The sequence below is a fragment of the Microtus oregoni genome, unplaced genomic scaffold, assembly GCF_018167655.1.
Source record: "Microtus oregoni isolate MIOR12 unplaced genomic scaffold, Mior012 000011F_ref0000422, whole genome shotgun sequence".
In the NCBI taxonomy this organism is placed as follows: domain Eukaryota; kingdom Metazoa; phylum Chordata; class Mammalia; order Rodentia; family Cricetidae; genus Microtus; species Microtus oregoni.
Window position 1 is genome coordinate 38,962,501 of NW_024543070.1, and position 25,614 is coordinate 38,988,114.

At 41.6% G+C, this 25,614-nt stretch overlaps 1 protein-coding gene across 3 annotated transcripts in view; it reads left to right on the forward strand.

Moving 5' to 3' along the window:
• Positions 1-25,614, forward strand: part of Znf521 (zinc finger protein 521) — a 288,299-nt gene that overhangs the window by 180,189 nt on the left and 82,496 nt on the right. The window lies entirely within an intron of this gene.

Here is a 25,614-nt window from a genome sequence, read left to right on the forward strand (position 1 = left end):
CACAGAAAGAGTCTAGGAGCGCTGGGTACGCGGAGGGTGGGATGTGAGCCTCATGCTTCATTTTAGAGCTAATCCTAGCAGTCATGAGAAATGAATCCCATTATAATTCTAGGCTTAATGGGCATGTGGTTTTCCCCCTCAAACTTTAAATGTCCTAATGCATCTGTATTTTCACTCTCTGAATTTGAATCTACATACCAAGAAACAATTTATATTCTTCCCAGTTGAGACAAAAAAAAAAATATACTTCTGCATTCACCTCCTTCTGGCCTCACCCTCTCCTACCACATCAGTTCTGTGGTGGTCCTATCAAATGGGTATGCCAGTTTTAATGCTGTAGTACTTGGGGATAATAAAAACTCTATAATACTCTTTGTTTCACGGAAGAAAGTAGAGTGTTGATATTGTGTGGAAAATGTTGATACGGCAGCTTGACAGTAAATTTCATCAGGATCTACCGTGCCAGAATGCAGACATTGTTCTACATTTATTTTAGCATAAGGTTTAATTATTAGCATCATTGAATTAACTCTGAACTCTGTATCAGTAAAGAGCCTTATGTTGCTCCTTTTGCTGTAACACTGCAGTACAGATTAAAATTGCATCTGTTAAGATTATATGGTGTATTTTGATTTCAGGAAGCAGAAGTACAGCATTCTCATGAATATAACAGCCAGCGCCAATAACCTGTGACCAATCGCATACTTTTCTTATGGCAAAAGCTGACCTAGTAAGGATTATGATTTAGAAAAAAAAATATAAATCTGTCACCACAAATCTTGCCTTTGCCGTGGTTTGTAAATAGAGCCTGGAAATAATTCTTTCCTTAGCTCTGATTCTAATCATAACACATATCTGAAATTTCATAACTTTCTTTTGTTCCATCAGCACACACATTCTAAAGTGTATAACATTAATAAATAGAGGCATAATGAATGTGACTAATTGATTTTGGCAGTCAAAGACTGGCATACTTTTTATACAATAGGGAATCCATTCAAAGAAGCTGAACTGCCATTAAGAGCCAAGCTTCGAAGCAGTAATGGTTTCTAATTTGGATTATGTGTGAGGTGAGCGGAGTGCAGTTATTCATAGTAACTCGCCACTCAGGGTTTCTGTTTCATTAGTGACCTTTCACTTGCCACATCCCATCCCCCTAAAAAAAATTTGGTGTTCTGGAATACATGTATATTGCTCAGCCGGTTCTTGTTTTCATTTGTGTTTGGCAGTGCCGGGGATTGAACCTTGGGCTTTGCACAGGTGCTCTGCCACTGAGCTACAGTGACAGCCCCCCTCCTGCTGGGAGAAGGGGCCCACTAAGTACCCTGAATACATTCTTGTAAGGGGTCTGTCAAAACTGGACATGTGAATAGAAACAGGATGCCCAGTCTTAGCTTTGATTCACTAGAGCTGTACTTAAGTGTTGCTAACATCGTAATCATTGGATCTGCTTGTCCGGTAAATAGAACTACCAATAGTAACTAGCTTTCTATTTGAAGACCAAGCTTATTAACTTGTGAGTACAAATACAAACTACAGCATCTAGTAGATATTAGTGAAAAATTAATTCTTTGAAACTCCAAGGGAAAAATAAGCCTGGATTGTATGATTGGCCTTACCTTTAAAATGTGACTGGCCTTCAAAAGTAATTTTCCTCCCTTATAAAATCTCTGAGCACTAAAATATATTACACAGCTGCAGTTTAATAGTGGACAGAAGACCAAATGGGTGTCGCTGAGGCGTTAATCAACAGGGTCACACGTGTTACACGTAGTTAACAACTCCCAGTTAAGCTTTGTCATCTGGCGTGCACCAACAAACGCATCACTCGGTGCAGGCAGAGGGGATTTAGAAGGCAGAGAACGGCTCTTGTTAAGGGTTTACAAGAACAAAAATTGATATTAAAAATAACTTTTTTTGCTTTGCAGCCTGGCTCCCCCCAAGGACAGAGATGATGTGTTTGGCGGCAATTAGGAAAAACTCTAATGGGAAGTCGGGTCATTTCCAAGCACAGTGCAATTGATTTTTCACCAATCAGAATAGGGAATGAGATGTTCTAAGTCTATTATTAAATTATTTATGAGGTCATATTAAATCTGGTCACTTCTCCTGATTTCAGGTTAGTGGAGATTTCTCAATCATGGGGATGACAGGCTCATGAAAAGGGATTTTGAGAGCTGATTTCAAATGTCCTCCCCCCCATTGCTGTGATTAAATGAGATATAACATATTTGGGGAAAGGACTGAGATGGCGCTCATGCTATTGACTGTGAATCTGAGGTTGCATTTCAAGATATGAGTGGTGCTCTCCGATAAAAATCACCCTAGATTAGTGATTTTTAAACAATTAATACAAGGGCTGAGTGGGGGCATATGGCCAATTTCTTCCAAGAAAAGCCCCACTAAGATGATTACAATTGATGCGACTCCCCCTTTTTAAGGAAGGAAGCATAAGGCATGACAAGGGCTTTCATGGTAGATTATCCTCTGATCCGGTTTCCTTACTACTGGTTCCCTTAAATCTCGCATATGTCTTTGCTTACTTTGTCCCTCAACTCGAGTGCCTGGAAGCAACGTTAGAAGTGTTGGCTTTCAAGAACCATGCAAACTATATGCCCTAGCTCATTTAAAGTTTAAGAAATACCAAGTTTAAAGTTTCTTAAAGTTTAAGAAATACCTCTGACCAAGGTCAACATCTGAGCCTCTCTGGCTTTAGTTTTCTGTATCTCTCATTTTTAACATTTTTTTTTTTAAATCTTTAAAGAGTAGAACGTCTCAAGCAAAAATGGCCTGTTTTGCACAGGAAACGCATGGTTTGGCCTACGGCTTGAACTTCTGTGTCTATAAACCAGGCCAGGATGACTTCAGCCACCTCCTTCTGGGCAAGGTTCTCACATCGCTGGACCGAGAGTCCCTCAGTCAGATGTGACTTGGGAATACTAGTTCTGCATCCTTCCACACCACTTTTGTGAAAATGAACTGAGAAAAAATTGAAATTATGTAAAACAATAGTTAGATGTTAGCTCTCTTCACTTAAAATGAGTATATTTTTTATATTCAATTACCAATGGCTCAAATAAAAACCTATAAAGTTAAAGTTGACTACTTTATTATAGAAATAGTTCGATAGTTGGATGGTAAAAGAGAATGCTAAGCCACCCAAAAAACAAACAAACAAAGTTTAAATTCACTCCTTGGAATCCAGCACTGGAAGTCAGAGTCATGACTAGAGAAACCAGTTCCTGTAGTGTGTCCTCTTCTCCCCTCACACAAATGAAGTCTATCTGTGCACCTGTGCACATACCTGTGTCTATATACATACACATACATGTATGTCTTACATGGAAACCAGTCAGTGTAGAACCCAATGATACAGCCTATATACATTTTTCCTATAAACTGTGATAAGTGTTAGCTACTGCAAGTGGAAGAATGAACTCTGACCCCTGGGTTTCTCATACTTGGCATTGGTCATGTGGCAGTGACTTGATGCAGGGTGTGTGCGGAGGAGGGCGCTATGCGTGCCTGGAGGAGCTCTCAGTGGGTTGGTACCTCTGACGGTCAGGAATGGAACGAACCTGCTGCTCTTGTGTGTAGCAGGAGCTCGTGTGATGTAGTGACATTTGTAGGTTTCACGAATCTCCGTTTTAGAGATAATTTTATAGAGACTTTCCTGTCCTCTCTTCTTCCTCTCCAAATTTTAAAATCAAGGTTTCGCTGTTGTCTACAGTGGACTGCTTTTTGTTGGGAAGCCTGCATCTCTCCTGGTATGTTTTTTGGGACCGGGTGCACACTACACCTTTTCAGGTCCACAGGGATAGGACCAGATGGAAGAATTTGATTATCTAGCAGTAGAGGACCAACTGTTCAGTTGGATACAGAACCGGGAGAAAAGGGTTGAAGAGATCTAAAATGGCTGTCGTATGTGGAGCCAACAGTTTCCAAAGGGAACCAGGCAGGCACTGAGGTGTAGTAATGCAGAATCTCTTCCAAGCACCAGCTGGGGCTTTCAGGAGCCGCTATCCCCACAGCAGACACTCAGCAGGCTCCAAGCAGCTTGACTTTACCATATGTGGAACTTTTTATTCTCCACCTCGCTCCCCAGAGGGACGGGCCACAGGGACACCAGAGGCAGGTGAATTGCTCTTAATGCAGAGCACTAAATCACTGGGTTAACATGAGAAGCCTGGAGAGAGGAAATGGATCTGCAGAAGACTGACTCGGAGCCTCTTAACCTTGGAGCTATTCTGAGCACCAAAAAAGATGCCGCATAATGTTTCATTAGACGCTTTCACCTTGTGCACACCCTCCTTTATGCGAGTGACCTTTTCCTCCTTGTACATATTTTCTAAATGCTTTTAAAAGCCATTCAATACTTCAGAATGCTAGCTGTACATTTTTTATTCACACAGAATCATACCTTTAAAGTAAAAAAGGAGCCAAGCAACACTGCAATCTGTGATTTGTGGGAATTTCTTGCTTTCTCTCTGTTCAGACACCCCAGTTTGACAGATGGGGTGCAAAACCACAGAACAATCCATAACTCCAGTTTGTATCATAAATTTTTAGTCTCTCTTCCTCCAATAAATGCCTGCTTTCTGGTAGCTAAAATTGTCATGCCACAGCGTTGGCATGAAATAAGTTAAGACATTTCTTCGTAGTGGACATAGAAATGCATTTTTTTTTAAAAAATAAAAAGGTCAGGGAGAGCTACTGAGATTTAAAAAATAATAAGCATCTATTAGGGCCCACTTACAATAAAAAAAACAGAAATTAACTCAATGTACTCTTCCAAATATGTTGATCAAGTTCTGTTTTGTCCATGTCTTCCATTTGTTTGCATTTAGTTTATTCATAAAATTCGCCTGCCCTTGTGGACAGGGTTGCCCTTCAGATTAATATATTTACATGCCCATGCAGATACAGTCTCTGATTGCAGAGTATTTTTTAATGAAAATGCAGGCTTTTTCTTTGTTTTTGTTTTTAATTCTGTGAACTTCAGGCTGTTAAGGAGGCAGCTGTTTCTCGGGAGAAAATGTGGGAAATTGTAGAGGATATGCATCTCTGAAAAAGCAAACTGTCTTTAAGAGAAAGTTTCCAGGTGAACTGTCGTGAGACCACACTGGTTGTCATTTGATGACCTGCTCAGAAACTGAGTCCCCATTTAGGGAAGGACATACATTTGTGTTGAGAACTAGGGACTTTCTCTTTGTTACACCTTAAGGAGTTCACACTGGGCTCAGGTTACATCATCAACACTGGATTCAGGTTATGACATCAGCACCTGCAAAGGTTATGTCATCAGAAGTACAGTCATGAAGAGTGTGTAGCGCAAGTCAGTTTGCTGTTCTTACTGCTTAATAGAAAGGAAAACCAGCCATCATTACTGTTCAGCCCCAGTAGATCATTAGTCCAGCAAGCCCACCTCCTCCAAACCTTATGAAAGACCATACTATTAACCAACTAATATCATCAAACAAATACTAATATATAGGCTAAATCGAATAGTAGACCTGTATTATAAAGAGGGAGGTAGAGCTGATTACACAAATTCATGTTAGTGTTCAGCTGATTGTCAGAACCTCGTGCGTGTTCGGCACGTGCTCTGTCACTGAGCCGCATCTCCAGCATCGGTGATAACCGTTGAATAAGTGGGGCTGTCTTGTAAGGTGAAACCAATTACCTACTTACATTTTCCTGTTATAATTCCTACCAGTGAGGATGTGCTCATTTCAAAACTGTTATTGGGAGGTCGCATGCAGAGGGTGCCGTGTTTCTATGCAGGGAAATGATTTTAGCTGTATTTTGTGTTAAAAGTATACCAGCAAAAAAAGAAGAAAATATATGCACTCCATAGCAAAGTATACTTCTGTGACTTTGGTGGGTGATACCTCTCTTTCTCTCTCTCTCTCTCTTTAAAAAAATAATGGTTTGCAGTGTCTTTGTACATGGGCTTGGTGATATAGAACAAGAGACAGCTGATAGTAAATTTGTAACAAAAATCTTATTTGAAAAATCCAATTAACTTCAGCATACACATTGAGACTGATTCTAGCAAATTTTAGGTTTATTCTGCTACTACAGAATTTTAAATATCATGATAGCAATTCATTTTCTTTATGTTTCCCATATGAGCTGTCGTCCATGGGTAGAGAATGAGGTATATAGCAACAGGTCTGATTTGTGGGAAAATCTCCACCCGTTGTTTTTGTCATTTTTAATTTTTTTATTTTAAGAAGTTGGGATAGAAAAGCTTGAATTGCTAATGAGATATAGCAACAGTGTTTAGGAAAGGAAAATTTTCATTTAAATTTATTTATTTATTTATTGTAAATCTGTTAGTTTTAATATGGTTAAACTCAAACTGAATGGCACTTTTGTGCTGCTTGTAGACTAGCCTGCCTAGAACACATTTAGGGGCTGAAACTGAAAGAGGGAGGCTGGCAGCTTTGAGAACATTGTCTGTAGGCTGTTACTGATGATTTAAGCCAATTAAACACGGAGTAGTTCTTTTTGGTGCCGTTTGGCAGAAAAGGGTGCAATGGCGTTGCGTGATAAGGAAGAGCCGGGGTCTGTGTAGTTTTTCCTGCTCATGTGATATCTCTGTAACGCATGAATTCAAATTACTTTTAAAAGCTGCCCATGATACATTTGATCATCAACCATATGGAAAATGGCACTCAGGAATTTTCTACAGTGTGTTTTCAAAGAAAGAATCCAATTGCAAGCAGACATTCCTTAGTACAGTGTTTATGCAGCTGTACTTGTGATTAAATTACACCAACCCAGGCCCACATGTAGCCACAGAACTTATTGCTTGGAGTACAAAGCACCTTGTAAGAGCATGAGAACTCTCATTGTGATGCTTTTTGGCCTCTTGGCCACCATATCAAGCTAGCATCAAAAGCCGTGCCTGTGCTCCGAGGTCTCTGGAGGAGGAGCCCCGGGACAGGAGAGAGCTGCTCTCGCTGTAGGAGGAACTTTGACAGTCTACTGGGGGACGCTGGGAATGCTGCTGTCAGCAGTTCCAGCAGCGCAAACAGTGTGAAGAAGCTTCCACAGGGATTGAATTACTGAAGACTTCTGCTCCGTGTTTTTTGGTATAATTGAGAGCACAGAGGGAGCTTGATTTCTCTGTCTTATGATTTGAAGGTGAAGACAAGAGCCTGCAGGGCTCTGTCAGAGTTATGGGCATGCTCAACCCAGACTTCAAAAAAAAATCCAATTCCCATAAAACCATACAAGGCTGAATTGCTTACCTGCATATAAAAGATTTACTTTCACTGAATCATTTAACACACAACCATATTAATTGCATTTTGAAAAAGAAAAGCAGCCCAGAATACAGCACAGTGGAAAAGAAAACGCATCCAGGGTGTGTTAAAGAGTGCCTTGCTTTGAATGCGGCTCGAAAGTGAAACTGGTAGGTACCGGTACACTGACATCCTTGGCCACACACGAACACATGAGTCAGAGCTTCGCAAAGAGCACCTCAGGGTTCACCGTTACTTCTGTTGAAGACGAATTAATGCCCCGTTATAGAATTTAGACAGATCCAGTTGCATTGTAGCTATGCTGCCCTGGTGGCTTTAACTATTATTCCAGTTGTGCAAGAAAAACTGTAAATAAAGAAGGGTGAAAAATGGTATCTAGTTATCCTGTCTGGCTTAGCATGGATAGTGAACTGAGGGGCAGTAGCGTGGTCTGCAGTGAAGCCAGCTTTGCCTTCCCGTTTCATGCATAGTCTGACCCAAATGCTTCCTTCGCATCAGGGGAAGCCAGCAGTGACAATTTTGTCTCAGGGGAAGAGTAATGTCCCCAAAAGCAAGGATGCGTTGTCACCACCCTGCAGGTAGTTTCAGTGAAGCTGTCCCCTGCACACAAGACTCTAGGTTTTCTTAGTTTCTCTCCTGCAAAAGAGTGGTCAAAAGACTTGATAAAAATGAAACCTTCCTGGCATGGTAGCTTGATTTTGGATGCATACTTTGGCCTCAGAGAAGGGAGGTTAAGTTCATTCTCTCTCCCAGTGTGCCTGTCCTCTCTCCCACTCAGCCTCCTCCCCCAGGGTTGACTCTGATGGCCTCTCTTGACTCCGGGAACATCTTTAAGCATCCATCCATCTGAAACCAAATTAACTCACAATGGGGACAGCCCTGGAAGGCACAAAAGCTCAAATGTATTTACACGGTGACCCAGCATACTTTAACCATGCCTACTTGAAGCTTTTGTGAAAGAGAAGGCAGTAGCACCCTAGAACAAATACCAATTGTCAGCTTCGCTTTCACATCGCCAGCCAGCAGATCTTTTCCAACTGGGAGTAATATCCTGTTAGCTATGTTTAATTCTCCTGCACCTGGGGGATTGTGAGTACCGAATGATTTCAGCTGCTCAGGCATTACATTTTGGTCTGTCCTCTCCTTCTGCCCCTGTCCTTCTCCTGGATCCCTTCTGGGACCTCCTTGTCATTTATAAGAATAGGACAGCATCTCTGCAAACCTAAACAAGTAGGCTTCATTCAGGAAGGGAACCTTCTGCTGGTGCTAAGAGTCACATGCCTCCCACCCCACCCATTCCTCTCACCCCTGCCCTTACACCATACCCACCCGTCCTTCACTCAGTCTCTTTCTTTTTCTACTCTCAAAAAAAATTTTTTTGGAGGAGCAACGTAGATGCTTGTGTGAGTTTGGACTGGAGGCAGTTTACCTTTGGCCAGGAACTGGGCTCTGTGTATGTGGTGTTACCACAAGCGTTCTGTTCGATTGCATTGTGTCTTAACAACAAAGCCCCCCGTGAAACTCAATAAAATTACCAATTTCACAGTTGATTTTCTTCCTGCTCTGCTCTGCAGCCCTCACACTCCTGGCCTGTCTCCACACACTGCAGGGGATGGTGTCGGACCAAACCAATCACACGGTGCTAAAAAAGAGTCTCCATACAAACTAGGCTGGGCGTAATTCTCATTAGCATGTCCAGAAACTTTTAAACCTGGAAACACCTTTGTCCCTAGAAATACATCTGCATCGACCGTGAGTGCTATAGGGAGAGTGTTGTTCGGGATGGTTGATCAAACCCAACTATTGTGCTCCATGGAAGCTGGGGCTGCTTCTCACACAATGTATGTGGACCCATTTGATTTTTCATGCCACCCTGTGCTGTCTCTCTGATATTATTGACTATGCTAACTTCAGTAATTTAAAAATCAATCAAAGCCATAGGGCCTCCACTCGGTAAGCCTGGGATCACTGCTTAGAAACCAGGCATTCCAGGTCTGCTTGAGACACTAATTAGCCATGTGATCCTTAGTTAAAGTCTGCTCTTCATGCTCTTTGTCCCACTAGTGAGAGGAATGCATTAGATGTGGGACAGTTGGGGGAAACATATACAACCAACCACTGTGTTATCCTGTTCTTTACATCTCGAGTGAACCAAGTCTTCGCTTGCTAAAGCCCATAAGCCTTATGAACTACAAACAATAAACATGCTTGATGCTGTCTAAAAACACAACTTAAAGAATTGTAACTAAATCATAATCTACTCCAATCACAGACATAACCAACTTTGAACTATTTTAATTATGAATTGATAGAAACCACATCTAACTATGAACCCACACCTGAGTTAGATATGAATTTGTTATTGATCTCTTTGGTAGCTTTCTTTATTGCAGTCTTATATTTAGTAACAGGCTCTTCTAACAGCCAAGCCCTGTTACTTACATACAATCTAGTGTCTTGTTAGAGGGTATTTAAAATGTATTTACACACAGAGAACATTGTTGACTGGGCAGCTGAGTGATGGTGGATGTTTGGGTAGGTGGATAGGTAGACGGACGGATGGGTGGATGGGTGATGTGTAGGTGGGTGGATGAATGGACAGATGGATGTTTGGGTAGGTGGATAGGTAGATGGACGGATGGGTGGGTGGGTGATGTGTAGGTGGGTGGATGAATGGACAGATGGATGTTTGAGTAGGAGGATAGGTAGATGGACAGATGGGTGGGTGGGTGATGTGTAGGTGGGTGGATGAATGGACAGATGGATGTTTGAGTAAGTGGATAGGTAGATGGACAGATGGGTGGGTGGGTGATGGGTAGGTGGGTGGATGAATGGACAGATGGATGTTTGGGTAGGTGGATAGGTAGATGGACAGATGGGTGGGTGGGTGATGGGTAGGTGGGTGGATGAATGGACAGATGGATGTTTGGGTAGGTGGATAGGTAGATGGACGGATGGGTGGGTGGGTGATGTGTAGGTGGGTGGATGAATGGACAGATGGATGTTTGAGTAAGTGGATAGGTAGATGGATGGATGGGTGGGTGGGTGATGTGTAGGTGGGTGGATGAATGGACAGATGGATGTTTGAGTAGGAGGATAGGTAGATGGACAGATGGGTGGGTGGGTGATGTGTAGGTGGGTGGATGAATGGACAGATGGATGTTTGAGTAAGTGGATAGGTAGATGGACAGATGGGTGGGTGGATGATGTGTAGGTGGGTGGATGAATGGACAGATGGATGTTTGAGTAGGTGGATAGGTAGATGGGCGGATGGGTGGGTGGGTGATGTGTAGAAGGGTGGATGAATGGACACATGGATGTTTGGATAGGTGGATAGGTAGATGGACAGATGGGTGGGTGGGTGGATGAATGGACAGATGGATGTTTGGATAGGTGGGTGGGTAGATAGGTATGTGGATGGACTGATGAACTTTAGTGTTGAAATCTTCATTGTTTCATGTGTTACAGAAATATACCTGGTGTTGTAATGATTGCAAAGGCTGCTTTTATGTTTGATGTCATGAGTTGCTTTTATGTCCTTCAATTATTATCTTGAGTTTGCTTTTATTTTTGGCTCGATTGAAGCTTCTTTTTATCATTGTAACTTTACAACAAGTGTCGGAGGAAGATTGCTTCCTCTCTGTCCATTCCACCTTCACTGTGGCTGTGATTTGTGCCCCCAGTGTTACTGAAGCACAGTAGCTGTGAGTCCTCCTGGAGGAAGGAAAACGGGCTCTGATGAGCCAATGGCCCGAGCATAGACTTCCTTTGGGGAAACATGATTTACAGGAGATTTAGCTTTTCTTACATTTTTTGACCTGCAACACTCCTCTCAGCTCCCCTGAGGATGGGGAAGTTTGAAAATCCCATAGAAGACAATTCCTATGTGTCCAGCAGCTACTGCTGATCATGTTGTGACCCGCCATCCTTGTTAACGAAGTGTTTGGGGAATATCAGAAGCCAACTTGCTTGTCTATCTTTTGGAAGCAGAAACCAGAATATTAGTAACAAAAGAGTTACAGTGCCGATTCGTCTGAAAACATCAAACAAATTGGGTTTTGTAATGCTGAAACTGCTCTCTGAAACCTAGCCCTTTCCTGCACAGGCTCGGGTTGCCAGCCTGGGCTTCAGTGCATGTCCCCTTTCATCCGTACAGACTGGGACTACCAGCCTGCAGTTCCGAGCCAGGGCCTCAGAGCGTACATAGGAGTACTCTTCCATTTAGTCAGAGAGCCGCGATTGTACAAGCTCACTCTTCATGAGGACTGTAAGTAAAATTAGTGCTGTAGTTCCTCTTCAAAGCATTCTTTGAGACTGACACGTGGAAAGGACTGAGGAAGTACAGCCTTGTATTGATAGTCAACCCTCATCCACCACATTAGCCATTTCACCACACACCATGAACCTTGAAGCTAACTGCCAAAACCCATTCCTCTCTATTGTGTCCATAAATAGTGGCATTTGCTCTTTCTGGTCCCCAGCACCAGCTGTCACATTCGATTTTCATGAGATTTTCTCCACATCCTTCCCAAATAACTTTAATTGCTTCAGAATGTATGCACTCCATCCCAAACGAAGCTCAACATTCCGCCTTGTGTGTGTGTGTATGTGTGTGTGTATGCGTGTGTGTTTTAAGAAAATGATTAACCAGCCTGAGGCAGGTGGACTGAGGGAGAAGGATACAAAAGCAGCGTGACGTGCTATGATGCCTCGGTTTGGGTGCTACCGTCACAAGCTTTCATAATGAGTATAGTGCACAGAACCATGAGTTATCATGACTGTGACCTGCCTTGGGAGGTCCCATGCCACATCTGTATTAACAACTGCATCTGCTTCAGGGTAACCTTATTAGCTTGCCACAGCTGAGCCAGGGGCCTCAGGAGGTATTAGACCAAGTCCCCAGAGAAGTCTGGGGCGTCTGCTCTCCCTAGATTCACTGTGGTGTCCAAAATTTAACATCAGGACCTGCTGAATTGTATTTTGAATTATCTGCTATAGCAACTCTAGCAGAAAACAACACACACCACAATACCCCTAAAACTTGGCAGGCTCCCCAAATGCCAGCTCCAACATAAAAAGCAATGGAAATATCAAAGGAAAAATTCTCACCTTGATTTCTGTTTGTGTTCTCACTCTGAAAATGTACAAAGTGCTGCAAAGAACACAAAATCCAGAGAACATGGATGTGTCAACTTATCTGTGGAAATTTTTTTCCACATCCAACAACACAAGTAGTAAATAAAATCCAAGTGAATGGGGTGGTGTGGTAAGAGAATGTGGTGCGTGTGCGTGTGTGTTGTGTACACATGTGTGCCTATGCATTTGGTGATTTTGTATGTAATATATAACTATATGATCATACACATACACACACACAAGGGTATCTACATATGAAAGAGCCATTAAGTGAGTTTGCTCTGGTAACTAAGAATTTTAAGAATTCTTAAAAAGCTCTTACATTCCTTATGTCAAACAAATCAAGCAGGATTAAACTCAGCCAAATGTACCTCATTCATTCATTCCCTTACCTCTTAGACCCTAAGCATAACAGAGCAGCACATTCGCCTGAGAATGGAGGTGAGCTTGCTAAAGGGAACTCCCGAGGGGCACTGGTGACTAGTCATAAGGGGCATTCTCTGACAGGCACAATGTTACCCAGTGTTCTTTCCTTGAGTTTTGTATGGCAGAGAACACCCTGAAACAAGCCTTTGATAGCTAACTCAGATAGCTCCTCCCAGAATTCCATCTTGAACCAGTAGAATGTTGCAGGCAGTGAATTCACCGGGGCCTTCTGCGTCCCTTCTCCACTAGATCTCAAGCCCTCCGTACTTGAGTACCTTAAGCCTCTGTTAAAATCTCTGGAACCAAGCATTTGCCATGTTTATCTCATCTGCCAGCATCACTCTATGTACTGTTTAGTGCTGCCGTGGGGACAGCAAGGCCAGAATATACATACCCGATCCCAGGCCTTTCTGTGCAAGTAAAATTTAGTCAACCCTAATTTCTTCTATTTCATCCATTAAAATGAGCTATATTTTAAGGGCTACTATTCTTTAAATAATTTGCCTTTCTTTCTTTCTTTCTTTCTTTCTTTCTTTCTTTCTTTCTTTCTTTCTTTGTGCAATGCTGGGCATAGAACTTAGCGTCCTGTGCCCGCTAGAAAATTGCTCTATCACTGACATGGTCTAGGACTCTTTTTCTTTCCTGCTGTATTAAAATCCCCAGCTTCTTCTCTCTCCTAATGGATTCACATGCAAATCTACTCATCTGAATTTTACATTCACAGTCACTGCACCTAACCAGTACTCTTTCCATTTATCCACAGATATTCATGTTACTCAGGCATCCATCTTTACAGACCAAGAAAGTCCATTTCAGTCCTCTGGTGTCTGTTTGGTTGTTGGTCATTCCTCCTTTGTAGTAAGCAACACTCTTGTTTCCCACATTCTGCAGTCTGGGTACTGTGCTCAGCAGGCCCCAAGAAGATGTTAACACAGTCTATCCCTAGATCACATTTCTGGCTCCCCCAGTCCAGGGTATTCCTGTGTACTAAGGTTGTCAACACGTTGGACAACACAGTAAATAAATGCACTGATCATATAGTGACTTTGTAAAATGGGTGTTCACCGGCCAAGTGAACTCAGAGTGACTGCAGACTGTCAGCAATATGAGGAAGCCTCAGTCTGTGCCCAAATATTCAGACTCAAAGCCGGACTCACTCATTGCCTGGTTGTATGAGACTCCCTGCCTAACCACTTCCCCAAGTCTGCTGTTTCTGCCTTTCCTTTTTCTCTGGGGCCATTTCCGGTTCTTTCTGGCTTTATCTCACTTTCTTTCCTCTCCCTTTTCCTTCCCTTTGTTGTCAGCTGCTGATCTGTTTCCTGGAGTTGATGCCGCTGTGGTTTCAAGCCCGATCGTTTGCCTTCTCCCCTGCAGACACTGGCTTACCAGGGACTAACTATATGGAAAGCTTATTTCTGGTTCTCTTCAGTCTGTAGTTTTGCAATCAATTTATAAAACATAATACCTTACAATCCCAACCCAACGAGCCATATCATAACATTTTAGAATATTTTTTCAAGATGTTTTATATTTGTTTATCCTTTATGAAATTTATATTGTAAATATAAATGCAAGCATAAATATACATAGGCATGCATATACACTTTGGACATGAATGCGGTCTTAATATATAATGTCATGTTAGTTGACTTCTGTTTTTCATATTCTGGTGAACTATAAAGCAGTGCCTACCACACTGTGCCCACCTTTAGGGAGCAGCCTTGAAGGTGTTGCATTACCTGGGTTGGATACTTTGAGTTGTTATTGCGTTGGTTAGATTTCTTTTTATCAACTTGTAGATTTCTTATCAACTCGACACAAGCTAGTGCCATCTGAGAAGAGAGAGGGAGCCTTAACTGAGACAATGCCTCCAGCCTCTATGAGGTTGGCCTGTGGACAAATCTGTGGGACATTCTCTTCATTAATGATTGGTGCAGAGGTCCCATCCTGTTTGGGGCTGTGCCACCCTTGAGTTGGTGGTCCTGAGGAGTAGAAAAAAGCAAACTGAGCAAGCTAGGAAGAACAAGTTGATAAACTGTCCCTCCAAGACTGTTGCTTCAAGACTTCCCTCCAGGGTTGTGCCTGGAGTTTCTGCCCTGACTTCCCTACAGGATGGTAAGCCGAAATAAAGCCTTCCCATCCCAAGATGCTTTGGTCACAATGTCTGTCACAGCCACAGAAACAAACTAACACAATTATGTAACAGTATGGTTCTTCAAAACATCTTGCTGAGCTCTGTTCTGGATAACACTCTGGGATGGGCTCATTGTGATGTTTCCAGTAGTAAGAAGGTGTAAGGCCATTCTTAATGTTCTTAAGGAGCTTTAAAATCTATGGCTTAAAAAAGTCATGCAGATGCACATGTCTTTTCCACTAGCATCCATTTCTGGATACCTTTGACCACACTGAATAATAGTCACTGTTTAAATAAATACATTTTATCCAAAAACATACAAATGGATTATAGCAACAATTTCTCATTTCAATTTCCAGTTTTTAGTATCAGTGAGACTTATTTGTTTTGCTTTTCTTTATATTTGTTATTTCAAAGAGAGCTTTATTTCGACCCAATTTCCATTAAAAATTAGTATTTGTCATTTCTTTTTGTAGAAAAGATTTTTGTTTTATTTTTATGTGTATGAGTGTTTGGTTTCTGCCCACATTGGAGGGATGAGGGTGTTGGAGACTCTGGAACTGAAGTTACAGTTGTGAGCCACCATGTGACTACAAAAATAGAACCTGTCTCCCTGGAAAGCAGCCTGTGCTCTTAACCACTGAGCCACATCTCTGTCCTGTCCATCATTGTTTATTAAACAATTCTTAACATGCTAAAGCTCTGGAACCTTTGTCTCCCATTACATTTCCTTCTGCGATGGTTTGATTTCTTTTGTTTTTGTTTATTTGTTTGATTGATTGGCTGGTTGTTGTTTTTTTTTTTTGTTTTGTTTTTTAAAGAGGATCTCTCTACAAGTGCTGGCTATCCAGTAAGTCACTCTATAGAGTGACTACAAGCTTTACTATTATCGATGATTATCCATTAACAACCTATATTTCTTAATTATACAGTACATATTTAAATGAACTACACAATCACAATACCTTAATCAAAATCAGAAACACTTATATATATAACAAAATTGACCTTAAATCTCTATCAATAAAGCAAAATCTATACTAATGTAAATTATTCATATCTATATCATATCCCCCTTTAAATGTAAAAGGACGTTTATAAACCATATTTGGGAACATGGGCGCAGTTTTTCTCTCCAAACTGCTTCCTGCTGAATGGGGGCGTCGTTAATTAGGTCTTTCATGGTATAACCTGTGTGCTAGTTTCATCTCAGTTGGCAGTTGAGCGAAGCAATTTTCTGAAGATGTTCACTACAACCCTTCAGGAGGGCGTGGTCCATCATACCAAATCGGAATAGAAGAAATGAACAAAGTCTCATCCTCTGTGAAAACAAAATAAGAAACTCCTTTCCAAAGCATCATGTCCTTAGATCCAAATTTCAAAGTCAAGGCATCAAAATATCTATGTTGGATTAGTTCAGCAGCATTTATAAATAAATATCTTTTAGCATCTGTTGCTCCTTCCTCAGCATTTAAATAATTTAAAGAGAGCATAATAGCATACTGTATCAAAAGTCTCTGTGTATTTTCCATCTTTGTGCAGCTTTGTTTTAACCTCTATTTCGTTTATTTTTACTTCTAACTTTTTGCTTTTTGAGCGTATATCTTTGACCTGGAATAACTCTGTAGACCAGGCTGTTTTTGAACGCTCAGAGATCCGCCTGTCTCTGCCTCCCAGGCATTGGGATTAAAGGTGTATGCTACTACACCTTGAACTCACAGAGATCTGTTAGTCTCTGCCTTCTAGGCACTGGGATTAAAGGCGTGTGCTACCACACCTTGAAGTCACAGAGGTCAATCTCCCTCTGCCTTTGAAGTGTTGGGATTAAAGGTGTGTACTACCACACACAACAACTCTCTTCCTTTTTTTTTAATTTTAAGAACTTCAACTTTTAGCTTGCATATATTTTTAACACACAGTAAACCATTTAGAAATTTTCTTTGTCTTTGAATCTCTTTTTACTGTATATCTCTCTTTTTCTGACCACAAGAGCCTTTAATTTACCAAGCAATCTCAGTAGGACTAAAGCCGTGACTTGGCCAGCTAGATCCAGTCCGTTCCTTAGCTTTGCAGCCTCATGGCGGATATACAGGCTGCAGCCATGTTTATAGCCACAACTCTATGGTGTTTCAAGGTCCCTGCCAGCCAGCGAGCTACAACAGACAACACTCAAGTCCTCTCTTGGTAGCCGGCCCTCCTGCCTCAAATAGTCAGAGTTTGCCCTGACAGGACAGCCCAGAAAGCTGGCATTTTTAAACGGCGCAGCTTTTTTCCTGCTACGGCTGAAAACCGAAAAGCATGCGTTCAGCTTTTCGTCAACACCATTTAAGTGTTTCGTGGCAGGACCTCTTAGTGAGCTGCAGGGTTTTGCAGCTAAAGCTGAGTCAGGAAGCCTCTATTAAATGAGGTGCTTGCTTGCCTCTAGCAAGCAGAGTAGATCCGAGAAATTGTCACTATCAAGAAAACATGCTTTACTCTTTCCCAAGCTTTTTCAGGCTTTCTGTGGATTCAGTTGTCCACGTGGGCGCCAATCTGTTGAAAATAGGGGCGGCGGGGCTGCGTCCCCAGCACCCCGGCCGCCTGCTCGGCTTATGCCCAAAATAACAACACACAAACTGTATTCATTTAATCACTGCTTGGCCCATTTCTATCTAGCCTCTTCTAGGCTAATTCTCACATATTAATTTAGCCCATTTCTAATCATCTGTGTAGCGCCCCTAGCTGCGCTTACCGGGAAGATTCTAGCCTATGTCCATCCTGGGTCGGAGCTTCATTGCTTGTGTCTGCCTGGGAGCTGGGAGCATGGTGTCTCTCTGAGGCGTCTGCTCCTGAGAGGAGAGCTGTGGAGTCTGAGCTCACTTCCTCTTCCTCCCAGCGTTCTGTTCTGTTTACTCCTCCCACCTATCTTCTAACCAATAAAATGGGCCAAGGCAGTTCCTTTATTAGCCAATGACCTTCCTCCATCACAAGGTTGATCTTGAACTCAGAGATTCACTAGTTTCTGTATCCCATGTTCTGGGATTAAATCTGTGCACCACCATACACAGCCTACTATTCTATTTCTTAATTGTGTTTAGTACATATTGTTAAAAACTTTATAACAAGTTAAAAGTACATCACGTTCACTTTGTTTTGTTATATTTTTATTTTAGTTAATGCATGAAAACATAAAAACTGTTTATATCAGTAAACACATGGTATTTTGATACATATAAACATTGTATAATGTTTAAATGGAGTAAAATAGATCTTTTACCCATGAGAACTTATTTCAATATATTTTTATGATTATTTTAGAATTTCACATATTATACTCCAATCACAGTCACTTCCTAGTCCTCCCAGGTCTACCCTTTCCCTTTGACCTCCCTTCTCAGAAAAGAGGGAAAAAAGATGAAAAGGAAGGAAGGAAGGAAGGAAAAGGGAAGGGAAGAAGAGGAGAGAAGAAAAAGAAAAATGTACCAAGTCCAGTTGCCCGTATACTCACTGGAGCATGGTCAAACTCCCAGTGGCCAGCCCTTTAAAGAAAACTGAGTCCTTCTCCACTCTACCCCCGCAGAAGCCATCAGCTGTGAAGAACTATACTTTAGCATCCTGTCACAATTTTTTTTTTTTGAGTTCCCTTTAATGGCTCCCTGTCTAGACTGTTTCTTTAGGGGAGGCATTGTGGAGCTGTTGAAATGTTTTCTTTCTAACTTTTGAAAATATAGTGTGTTCTCTATCCATAAGCACTTTAGTATCAAATAGCATGCTGGAAGTTTTTGTTCGTGTCTGACATAGTACCCATCAACTATTCCTTCTGCGGTCTACTCTCTGCAGGCCCTAGGAACCATTCTATTCTCAACTTCTATGAAATAAACATATTTAGATTTTACATACAAATGACATCATATAGTGATGGTCTTCTGTGACTGTTTTATTTCACACAAGATAATGACATCCTGTTCCATCCATGTTAATGTAGATTACAGGAACTCACTGTTTATGGCTGAATAGTACTCCGTTATGTACATGTGCTATGTTAGCTTTGTCCATTCATCGGCTAGGTGCATTTGAGTTGTTCCCATTTCTTAATTATTGTACTATGCTGCCATGACAACGGAAACTCTTCTACATACTGATTTTATTACATTTAAATATAATATATGCATATTAGTGGGATGACTGGGTCATATAGGCCAGTTTTTAATTTTATGAGGAGCTTTTACACTGGGGTTTCCATGGTTCCTGGGTTTCACATTTATACTAACACTGAACCAGGGTTTTCTTTTTCTTTTTTTTCTTTTTTTTTTTTTTTTTTTTTTTTTTTTTGGTTTTTCGAGGCAGGGTTTCTCTGTGGCTTTGGAGCCTGTCCTGGAACTAGCTCTGTAGACCAGGCTGGTCTCGAACTCACAGAGATCCACCTGCCTCTGCCTCCTGAGTGCTGGGATTAAAGGCGTGCGCCACCATCGCCCACTCACTAATTGTTCCCTACACTGTTTTTAATAATTGTCATAGTTTTAAATCGCCATTTCCTTATGATTAATGTTTTCATGTATACACTGACCAATTTTAGGTCATCTTCTGAGAAATGTCTACTGCTGCTCTTTATAGAATCATTTCCTGTTTTATTTTGCTATGAAGATTTCATGGTTTGTTGGTGGGTCCTTCAGTTGGTTGGTTGTCTAGTTGGTCAGTTGGTTGGTTGGTTGGTTGGTCAGTTGGTCAGTTGGTTGGCTGGTCAGTTGGTTGATTAGTCATGTGGTTGATTAGCTTGTTGGTCGGTTGGTTGGCTGGTTGGTTGGTCGGTCAGTTGGTTAGTCTGTTCCTTGGTCAGGTGGTTGGTTGGTTTAGTTTTGATTTCATTGAGTCAGAGTCTTTCTATGTATCATAGGCTGACTTCAGATTCACAACTCTCCCATCTTGGGCTTCTGGGTGCAAGGATGGCAGGCATTGCAGCAGCTCTCCAAACCTTTTGAGATTTTTAGTTCCTTATCTATTCTGTGTATTCACGCCTGTTGATGTCTTGTTTGCCAGTGTTTTCAATTCTCTGGGCTGTCCCTTTGATGGCTGTTGCTTTTAGCAAGTATAGTCAATGGGGGCAGAAGAGTCTGCTGTCTGACTGAGGCTGCAAACTGCACGTCAAACTGAAAACCCGAGCAGGTAAAACCATCGTGGTGTTTCTACCTTGCTCACTGCACTTTTAACAGCACATGTGTGCATGCATGAGTGTCTCATCTCTGCTTTGATGAGGGGAATTCAAATGAAAAAAGGTTTCTTCTCAACTAGAAAATATTAACAGATACCTGTGTAATCAAATTGCTAAAACAAGCTACAGATACAGCTAAGAAGGGTCTTAGGAAACTCTGCAGGGTATTGGTTGATGTGTTCTGCACAAGTTCAGGGACACCCACTTACCTTCCTTTTAGTCCTACACAATTACTAAATTCTCTTTTTAGCTTAACCTTTTCTCAGTCCATCCAAATGTTCCTCCTCCTTTCTTTTCTGTAAAGAAAACCCACCTGACTTTGGTTATTTGGAAGTGATGCATGTGAATTTTTTGCAAGTGATTTTTTTATTTCATTTCAGGATAATAATGAGCTCATACCATCCCCCCTTCTTCCACTACACTTGGGATGATACATATTAGAATAACTTGGACGATTACACTTCTGAAGTCCACTTTACCGATCCCTTCCTTTTCCCCATCTCTACTTATGGTTCCTTAGAAACTGCAAGCATTTCTTGGCATCAGGTCCCAGATGTACTTATTTCCACATGTCTCCAGGGAAAGTCCTTTCATCTAGACTCAATGTCACTTGATCAACTAGAGTAAACCTTAGTAATTAATTCATGAGGATATGGCAAGAGCCCATTCAGAGCTGGTAGAGAGAGTAGCAAATTCAGGTCACAGACCATTCCTAATTTAATCATTTCTTTACTAGTTGCATAAATAAAAGCCTTATTGGAAAAGGTCATGTTTATAAAGAGCTGGAACCAAAATGAAATCAAGTCTTGGTATGCATAATACCTTCCCTCTGCTAAGGGAGCGTACTGGTGAGGACAGGATCTGTTCAAACTGTGAGGATGGATGGCAGGCACAGAAGTGCACAACCTGAGTCTGGAATCGTCTTCCTGTTTCTGTGCTGCCTTCTCTGGATTTCATGTCTGGATTATTAGAACCATTGAGTCCCCAAATTATACAAAGGAGTTAAAGTATTTTGTTTCTTCTCTCATTTCTTGGTATTATGAATGGTGAGACATTTCCACTGCCTTAAGAACTATGCCAAAGCATGCTGGGAGGAGAGGAGGAATGGGTTATAGGACAAAGGGGGAAATCACATCCTGCAAAAGTCTTTGAAGTGTTAGACGATCCATCTGCCTGTTTGAGGCTGAGGCTGAATCTCTTTTTAAAATGCATCAAATGTTTGAGTGTGAAGTTTGGTCCTGACAGCATCTGTGATTCTCTGTGGAGATATCCAGAGCACAGCTTCCCAGATGCTGTCTGTATTCACATGAGAAGGGTTTGATCCAAAGACCTAGGCAGGCTGGTCCATGTGGAGCTGAAGTAGACAGGTCGTTTTCAGAAAGTCCTGTGAAGTCTCAGCAGCCAGGCCACACAAAACTAGAGCAGGATAGACTTGAGGCTTTAAATTCCAAGATTCCATGTTGTCAAATTCCTTGTTATCCTTACTAGAAGATACCAGAAAGAGGGCAGGGTGAGCAGGTTTTCCTGGCATTTCCTTATTCTTGACTGTAATGGATTTTTTTTTTTAAGGCAAGCTAGGAAGTAAATTTTTTCATTTGAACACAGATTTTCAGAAGAAAGCCGCAATAGGGTATCATTTCCATGGAAATTATTCAATGTAGACAACATACATCTTGAAATCTCAGCTATCCAGACTGACTGTATAAGATATACTAATACCATCACACTGACTAAATTACATACTGAACAGTTACTACACCATTAAAACATTCCTTGTGAATATAAACCTTAAATGTGACTGTTTAATGTTTGTAGGTGATTAAGTTGGGAAGGATTTGAGTCAGATTTTGGCCCGAATACTCTCCTATCTCAACACTCACTCGAAAACTCTTAGGTAAAAGGCAATTGTCTATAATAACTTTGCATTTTGACATTATCTCTAGCCACTCCATTGTTTTCTTTGATGCCTGCACCTTGACAAGGATAGCCAAAGGCTGTGTAGAACAGGAGAAAGAGTTTGAATGTGCTCCTTATGAAGTTAGTTCTGGAGCCAGTCTTGGGCCTTTGTAAGGGCCTTCACCATGTAGTTAACCAGAAGTTTTCTTTTAAAAAGCATTTTCCTTTTTTGTTTTATGACCTAAGATTGACATTTTCCAGTATCTAATTAGTAACGGTTTTTGAACTTTTCTTAGGTTAAATTGCCACTACTAATAGAAAACATCGTCTTGTGATTGACCAGATACTTGAGGGAGAGCATTAAGTTTGGGGGTAGCTAAAGTACAGTCATCTAAAAAGCTGATCGACTATATAAAGTAAATGCCTAAATGCAGGTATGTTGATTTCTGTGTGACTAGGTTTCTTGCAATGTGTGGAGAATGCCATGTTCATACAAACAACACTTTGAATCATTAAAATACTCTGATTAATCTATGTAGATAGAGTGAGTCTTATGCTCTCCCAATGCCACAAGAAAGGCCTGGGTTTGTAAAAGCTGCTTGTTTGTGCACCAGAAGTCCTCATGTTAAATTTTCTCTAACTGTGAGTGACAGCCCTGCCTAATTTGTGGGGGCATTTCTAGTATTTAAGCCTGTAGCCTTCAGATTTAACATCTGGGTGTAATGAAAACAAGTCCCATGTTTCTGGCTGGTCTGCTCTCTTGAGCACGGAGCCCCAGTGCGACCTGTGCACATTGTCCACCTCACTACCCACTCATTGGCTCAGCAAACTTTAGGGCTGGGACAAGCCTTGATGAATAATCAAAGCATACTCCAGCTTAGCAGATGAACATCTGAAAACTCATCCCTTTGAAATGAACCTTGCTTATGAAGCTCTGCTTTGAGTAAGTCATTCATTCATTCATTTGTTAACTCAACAATTGATTGGGCACAAAGAAAAATAGACTATTATTTTCCTCAAGGCAATGATATTAGCAATATAAATAGTTAAAGTGAACTCAATAATGTGATTGTAGGGATGGGTGAAGAGGAACCGAGCCATCTTAAGGACTAAAAGCTTTAAAAAAGCAAACTTCTAAGGTCTGGGGAGATAATATTGAATTCAGTCCTGCAAACCCAAATAAAAAAAGCCAGGTGTGGGAGAGTGTGTTTTAAGTCGTAGCCCTGGAGAAGTGGGGCTTTCTAGCCAACCAGTCTAATCTTTAGTGTGCCAGTAAGATACCCTCTCTCAACGCAAGGAGGACAGAACCTGAGGAGCACTATCCAAGGCTGGCCTCTGGCCTCCACGTATATGTTCAGTGTGTACTTGTGTACCCTCACACACATGTGAGCCTGCATACACAGCTATTCATACATATACATACCCTATACATACACACATGCACTAGGAGGGCAAATCTGACTACTTTTATCCTTTCTTTGTTCTTTTATTCATTTTTAAGGAGACAGAATCTACTGTGTTGTCCACTCTCCACCCTCAGAGTCCTGAGGGGCTGTAGCTGTGGGTATGCACCACCACGCTCCAGGTCTGAGTCAAGGAGTAGATTCCCAGAAGGGCCAGGAAGGAGCAAAGTGTGATGCCATGCTTGAGATGTACGTTCTCATCCAAGACCCTGTACCTGAGCCAACAGTACTGGATTTTATTTTGAGTGTCATGGAAGAGATGTGGGGGAAATAACCTCATAAAACATGGATCAGACTGGAGAGCAGGATCAAAGTTTAAGAAAGCACATGCAGGATACATAACTGACTACTCAGACTCGGAAAATATAAAAACAAAGACTGTGACATTGGACACGGAGACAAAATAAAAACCAAGAAATATTTGAGTTGCAAGTCAGAATCCTAGCACCTCCTGAGTTTACCATTGCCGTCTCCTTGCCAATATAGAAAAAACATCCTCCTACAGAAATGCCCTTCGTGTATTTTATTGCAGCTAATATGCCTCTTATCTTGTTTATCCTCCAAGATCAACATTTCCTCGTTACTTCATACTCTGTTCATTATGTCATGGTTTCAAAGCCAATATCCCCTCTCTGGGTTCTGCCCTCGTATGCCCTGGTGGTCATTATCAGTCATATGCCAGTGACCCTCTTTAACTGGGGCTATCAAGACATACTGAGCACATCAAAGGGATCTCATGTCAGTAGGTACAGGGACCAAGAAGAGGAAAAAAAAACAATCATTGTTCCCCATTAATCATTAAATAAAATTTGACAGAAATGTCTGTAGAAGACTGGAGTAGTTCCTGGCTTTTCCTCTACCCAGAGAGCATAGCTGAGATCTGTGACTTATACTATCAGTGGCCTGGCTCATCAAGGTGACAGAAATTCTTATAGGGATCATTATGTGAGCACCCAGATCAGGGGTATGGCTCTCCTCCACCTGCTGTCACTCCCTACTTCCAGCTACAAGGGACTCTTCCATTCCTCTCACTGTCCTCCCCAGGAGCGGAGACACAGACACTCACTTGTCTCAAGGGGGAAGTAGGTGGACGGGAATGATGAAGGCAGAAGAACCCATCCTGGTTAGAAAGGCACAGGAGTGGCGCCTCTTCCGTGCGTGCATTTGAAACTCCAGATGCATTTCTGTGAGCACACTGCGAAGGGCTGTGGCAGAGCTGGGCCTGTAAATATTAGATCTCCTGTTGTATTTCTAGCACCAAGCTATTCTATCAGCCGAGGAACAGTAATGCTAAATAATTGTATTGCTTATGCACTTCTAACTGCTAAACATTAAAATACCGTCTCTTCAGCCTCGCTGAGACCTAATTTATAACAAAGTGAACAGATTTTTTTCAATCAAATGGTCTGAAAACCATTCAATTTTTGATTCGAACTGAAACCCATCACTCACAAAAACAGGTAGCCTAACAGTTTCACAGCAGGTAGGATACCTTCTGAAGCTAGCCCAGGCATTGCCTGACAGGAAACAAACCTGAATATTCTGAAGACCTGTTTTTAAATTTCCACATAAAGACCTAAATGAAAAGGAGAAAGGAAGGAAGGAATAGAGAAGAAGGAAGGAAAAGATGAGAGAAAAGAAATTCTCGGTTCTTTCAAACCCAAACCCAGTGTATAGAGTAAATCAACATACAGAACCACTTGTGACTCAGAAGTCTGAAGTAGATATGTGTACTCACTCAGGAGAACTCAGAAGGGCGTAAATAAGTCTTGTGCAAATAGTTATGCAGAGTCTGTTTCTGCCTCACACTCATGTACACCCGCCTAATTGAATTGAGTGTTTAATCCCAGGATTCATTATCTGTTTCCCTATCTAAGTCTTTTTTCCCCATTTATGTTTAGCACCCAGCTGTCCCCTCCTCCAAATGGTCAACTGTGGTCCTGTTAAAGCTTTGAGATGGGCCTCCAGGACCCCCAGCTTTTCTGAAGCAATTTTCTCAGCAGGGGGCAGCTGGGTCTGGCTGTGTCCCTTTGGCTGGGTTAGAATTGTCAGAGAGAAAATGGCCTCAGGAATGGGTGCAGCGCTCTGTCCTTCCAG